This window comes from Bombina bombina, chromosome 4 (assembly GCF_027579735.1).
Source record: "Bombina bombina isolate aBomBom1 chromosome 4, aBomBom1.pri, whole genome shotgun sequence".
In the NCBI taxonomy this organism is placed as follows: domain Eukaryota; kingdom Metazoa; phylum Chordata; class Amphibia; order Anura; family Bombinatoridae; genus Bombina; species Bombina bombina.
Window position 1 is genome coordinate 864,332,449 of NC_069502.1, and position 6,519 is coordinate 864,338,967.

The following is a 6,519-nucleotide window of genomic DNA, read 5'->3' on the forward strand; positions in this document are numbered from 1 at the left end:
CAAGGTGGAGTAGATAGACTACAGTCTAATTATAAAACTTTGGGGTTTAGTTAGGAGTCTGAAAATCAGCACAATGTTATTTAAAAATAAGCAAAATTATACATTGTTAAAAATAAAAAAATCTGTATGGGCTATATAAATGGATCATCTACAAAATATTTATGCAAAGAAAAATCTAGTGTACAATGTCCCTTTAATTACTACATATTTGGTTAAATGTTTAGGCCTCTTCAAAGTGTAGTGATTTGTTGATGACAATGATAAAATGATGTGAAAAAATTATTTATTTACTAAAACCTTTTACTAATTGTGATTGTAAAGATTTAAAAGGGACACTGAACCCAATTTTTTTCTTTTGTGATTCAGATAGAGTATGCAATTTTAAGCAACTTTCTAATTTACTCCTATTATTAAATTTTCTTCATTCTCTTGGTATGTTTGAAAAGCAAGAATGTAAGTTTAGATGCAGGCCCATTTTTGGTGAACAACCTGGGTTGTCCTTGCTGATTAGGCAGCACCAATAAACAAGTGCTGTCCATGGTTCTGAACCAAAAATGTGCTGTCTCCTTAGCTTAGATGCCTTCCTTTTCAAATAAAGATAGCAAGAGAACAAAGAAAAATTGATAATAGGAGTAAATTAGAAAGTTGCTTAAAATTGCATGCTCTATCTGAATCATGAAAGAAAAAAGTTGGGTTCAGTGTCCCTTTAAACTATACAGTACAACTACAATAAGTACAGATAACCTCTCCATCCTTGTAAGATGATACAATACATTTAAATGGATAATAAAACTATTTTTTCTTGAGGGCATCTCAACACATTGATTATTGTTTATCCCAGTTAGCATTATTTCCCTGGGGTGAATTGATCACAAATGTGATTTTCCTCTTAGTTTTAATAATTTAAACAGCTGCAAAATAAAATATTTAAATATAGTTTGAAATTATCCACAAGGACTCCTTAATGGAACTTTATTGGGGCTAATAAGCCTTATACATAGTGATCCCTTCTACACCCAGATCGTTTGCCAGTAATAACAGGGCAAGGCTATGGTAGACAGGTACAAACCGCTACCCCATGACTCACGTAAATACAACTCCCTCCACCTTATACACAGATATATAATATTATGAAGTTGTTTCCTCTGAAATACACACACCATATCCCCAGTACATTATAAAAATAATATTATGGAGCAGTTCCCACTGAAACATACACACCATATCCCCAATACATAATACACAGAAATATAAAATTATCAAGTAGTTCCCTCTAACACAGACACACACACACATCATATCCCCAATACATTATACACAAATATGTAATATTATGTAGTAGTTCATCTAAGACACACACACACCATATCTCCAGTACATTATATGCAGAAATAAAATATTATGGAGTAGTTCCCTCTGGGGGACACACACTATATCCCCAATAAATTATACAGATATATAATATTATGGAGTAGTTCCCTCTGAGACACGCACCATATCCCCCAGTACATTATACACAGATATATAATATTAAGGAATAGTTTTCTCTGAAACATACACACCATATCCCCCAGTACATAATACATAGATATATAATATTATGGAGTAGTTCAATCTCTGAGACACACACAATATCCCCAGTACATTATACACAGATATATAATATTATGGAGTGGTTCCCTCTCACACACACACACACCATACCCCTAGTACATTATACACAGATATATAATATTATGGAGTAGTTCCCTCTAAAACACACACACACACCATCATTATACACAGCTATATAATATTATGAAGTCGTTCTTCAAGACACACACCATATCCCCAGTACATTATGCACAGCTATATAATATTATGAAGTCGTTCTTCAAGACACACACCATATCCCCAGTACATTATGCACAGCTATATAATATTATGAAGTCGTTCTTCAAGACACACACCATATCCCCAGTACATTATACACAGATATAAAATATTTAAGAGTAATTCCCTCTGTGACACACACCTTATCCCAGGTACATTATACACAGAGATATAATATTATACAGAGCCCCTGTCCCAGCACCTTACATACAGACAAACGCTATTAATGCTGAATGAAAAGGACACTGTGTATAACCACCATTTTGATGTATGACGGTAAAAGCTAGTTCCACTTCTGCTGCAAGACCCGCGATGTCACAGCAGCCACATGACTACAGCGATCAAATGGTACTTAGAGATACATTTTAGACTCCTGCCCATTGTTTTCCTTCTGTACTATTTGATCTCTCAAGTCATGTGACTGAAGTGACATCACAGATCCTTTTACTGCACTGGAACTAGCTGCTATTATCCCAACCCTCAACATAGCAGTTTCAGGAAGGTATCTATATTAGTATTAGACAGTATATCTGTATTTAAGGTACCGGGAAGGTGTCTGTATCTCATAGGGAACCTCTCTATTTTATACAAGTATATATGTATATAAGGTCCTGGGGAGGACAGTGTAGCTTATGTGTGTGAGGCAGAGGGAGCTTCTCTATAATATTACTATCTGTATATAAGGTACTGGGGTGGGGCACTGTGTGTGTGAGGCAGAGGAAGCCTCTCTATACATTTTATACAGGTATATCTGTATATAAGGTACTAGGAGGGGACTGTGTGTGTATGAGAGGCAGAGGGAACATCTTTACAATATTATATATAAGGTGCTGGGAAGGGGTGTGTGACTGCGTGTCAGTCAGAGGGAACATCTGTGTGTGTGTCAGAGGGAATCTATTATATATTTGTATATAAGGTACTGGGACGGTGTGTGTGTGATGCAGAGGGAACATCTCTATATTATTATATATCTTATATAAGGTGCGGGGTAGGTTGCTATGTGTGATAGTAAAAGGGAACCTCTCTATATTATATATTTATAACATAAAAACATAGATTTTGACTGCAAGTAAGAAACAAAGGCCCAACAAGTCTCCCCAGAATTTCCTACAAGTGTAAACTTATTAAAGCGACATGAAACCCAAAAAAATTATTTCATGATTCAGATAGAGAATACAATTTTATACAACTTTACAATTTACTTCTATTATTTAATTTACTTCCTTCTCTTGTTACCCTTTGCTGAAAGGTTTATCTAGACAAGCTCAGGAGCAGCAGAGAACCTAGGTCCTAGCTGTTGATTGGTGGCTGCATATATATATATATTGATAGTGATTGGGTCACCCATATGTTCAGTTAGAAACCAGTAGTGCATGGCTGCTCCTTCAACAAATGATACCAAGAGAATGAAACATATTAGATAATAGAAGTAAATTAGAAAGTTTTTTTAAAATTGTATTCTCTATCTGAATCATGAAATATTTTTTTTTGAGTTTCACGTTCCTTTAAGTTCATAAGATAGCCTTGCACTTATCCCAGGCACTAGTGAGGAGCTGTGTGTGTGTGTGTGTCAGAGGGAACCTATCTATAATATTAAATACCTGTACATAAGGTCCGGTTTGAGTAAAAGTAAAAAAATAAATAAAAAAATACCAGACATACACAGTGAGCCGACAGCCGTGTCCTAGTAGAAAGAAGTAACTCTATTGTTGTCGTGTGAGTGACTTACCCTCAGATCTTCATTTCCTTTGCTGCCTGTGCCTGCTGGTCCTGTGCTTCCCGCGCTCTCTAGCTCGACCTGCACAACTTCTGGTTGGCTCCTCCCTCTCCAGTCTCTGGTCTGTTTCTTGTGCTGTGTAGGAACATGACTGGCTTGCTGGAACTGGAGGAGGCTCAGGCTAGCATAGCAATTTGCAAATAGCAATATGGGGTATATTGGAACTGAGTGGTGCTGCGTGTACGGGAGGGACAAACTTCACACAAGTGCCTGGGTTGGCGGGGGGGCAGAAAGGGGGGGGGGAATAATCCAATCCCCCCTGTAGCGACGCCACTGCTTTGAGATGCCATATTGACTGCCTAATTAGCCCTTAGGATATGCACAGATCTCAACATGTTTTATGGCACTTTAAATTACCCGCTAGCAGGGGGTGTCAGTCAACCCCATTGTATTCAATTGGGTTGATTTCTGTCGATTTCTTTCCGCCACATACACGGGGCATCAAGCTCCGTACGGAGCTTGATAAATATGCTCCCATGTGCGTATATATATATATATATATATATATATATAAATCAATAATAAACAAATAATAATACTTGTTAATGGTATATACAAATGAGCTTTAAATCTTTTTTTTCCTGCTCCTTGCTTTTATATTTCCCTACTTCATCTATACTGTCACTATGTAAAAAAAATCATTTTTAATTGCACCATCGAGTGTTTTAAATTTGTCCCCTTAAAAATTCTGGGTGGTGCAAAATGCTGTAGTGATCAATCACCCCACTTCATATGTTTAGTCCACCATTATGGGGTCTGAAAAGGGTTGCAACTTATGTGTCTCTAGAAGGGAACTGCTGACAGGATTAGTTAATACTGCTTATATTACGCAGTCTAGATAAAGGATCCTCAGTCTAAGACACAGTCCAAGTCAAGGGGTACGTACAAAAGCCGGCAAGTCAGTGGATCGCCTAACCTGCAAGTTCAGAGAAGAATGCTGCTCCTATTCATTTACATGCATAAATATCTGTATGACTTTTCTTATTTACAGCTGAACTTTGCGTGCCGTTTTATAAAAGAGGTTTTCCAGCGGTTTCAGTTACCAATCTCCTATCATTCTAGGATTTTTACTGAAAATATATTTTCAGTAAAAATCCTAGAATGAAGGAGATTGGTAAAAGAAAATGCTGGAAAACCTCACTTATAAAACGGCTCGCAAAGTTCAGCTGTAAATAAGAAAAGTCATACAGATAATTATGTATAAATTATGAATCATTTTTTAAAAATAGCTGATCTATTCAGTTAGTTGAGGTGGTGGATAGACAGCACTGTAGCTTAGACCGAGAGACTCCCATACTAACAGAAAATTAAAATAGCTGGCCAATAATTGTGCTGCCAGAGAGGGACACAGAAGTTGACCACTCACCTTCACTGCTAATCTCCAACACTGCACGCGGGGACTAGCAGGGAGGAGCTGAGACTTGAGACACGCGCTGAATTGGTGGCAAAGGAAGAAAAAAAAATCCTTACGCCTGCTGCGGTCTGCTTGTCCACAGCAGGGCTAAATGGGGGGGGGGGGGGGGGGGGGGGGAACATGCCCTGCGTCCAGAACTGCATGTCCTGGGCGTCGGGCGATAGGAATTGCGCATCCCTGAGATTCTTGTGATTAAAGGGATACTAAACCCAAATTTTTTCTTTCATGATTCAGATAGAGCGTGCAATTTTAAGCAACTTTCTAATTTGCTCCTATTATCAACTTTTCTTCGTTCTCTTGGAATCTTTATTTGAAAAAGCAGGAATGAAAGCTTTAGAGCTGGCCCATTTTTGGTTAAGAACCCTGGATAGCGCTTGCTGATTGGTGGCTACATTCATCCAATCAGCAAGCGAAACCCAGGTTCTGAACTTAAAATGGGCCGGTGTTCTGTCAGTTTTTCATACACTGTCAGATTTTCATACACCCTAACTTAGCATGCTCAGTATGAGGTAATTGCATTCCACAGCTAGACATACAATTAGACATGCACAGATCCACCAGTAGCAAAATCTAAAGGGAGAGACATTTACCTCTTAAAGAGGTAACTAACCCCCACGCATGCTCAGTAGAAGCAGATGGGATTTTGTCCGATATTCATACCCCAAACTGCCCATGTGTGACAGCCATAGGCTTCATATACATTAAACAAGTGTTGTATTCTTAAAGGGGCCGGTGGGGAGGATTATATAAGCTATTCATACCGTTTATACATTGTGATGCCCTCAAACTTTGTGTCTTGAAGGGGTACCTGTTTTTTTTTTTTTACTGATATCCCTGTGTCTTAAAGGGACATTTGGGGCAATTTAACTGATTATCCCTGTATCTTAAAGGGACAGTTGTGGGTGAGTTTACTGATTACCCTGTGTCTTAAAGGGATAGTTCTGTGTCTTAAAAGGACATTTGGGGGAATTTAACTGATTATCCCTGTGTCTTAAAGGCACAGTTGAGGGGATTTTAACAATTACCCTGTGTCTTAAAGGGACATTTGGGGGAATGTAACTGATTACCCTGCGTCTTAAAGGGATATTTAGGGGAATTTAACTGATTACCCTGTGTCTTAAAGGCACAGTTGGGGCAATTTAACTGATTACCCTGTGTCTTAAAGGGACAGTTGGGGGAATGTAACTGATTACCCTGTGTCTTAAAGGGATAGTTGGGAGGATGTAACTGTGTCTTAAAAGGACATTTGGGGTAATTTAACTGATTATCCCTGTGTCTTAAAGGCACAGTTGAGGGGATTTTAACAATTACCCTGTGTCTTAAAGGGACAGTTGGGGGAATGTAACTGATTACCCTGTGTCTTAAAGGCACAGTTGGTGGAATGTAACTGATTACCCTGTGTCTTAAAGGGACATTTGGGGGAATGTAACTGATTACCCTGTGTCGTAAAGGCACA

The 6,519-nt window shown here is 38.3% G+C and overlaps 1 protein-coding gene across 1 annotated transcript in view; it reads right to left on the reverse strand.

Moving 5' to 3' along the window:
* The window catches only part of LOC128655663 (gastrula zinc finger protein XlCGF17.1-like), a 45,269-nt gene extending 43,104 nt beyond the window's left edge, over nucleotides 1-2,165 (reverse strand). The window contains exon 1 of the mRNA XM_053709245.1: nucleotides 2,132-2,165. The gene's annotated coding sequence lies outside the window, so the exon portion shown is untranslated. The remainder of the gene's footprint in view (nucleotides 1-2,131) is intronic.
* Between the last annotated feature and the right edge of the window lie 4,354 nt (nucleotides 2,166-6,519).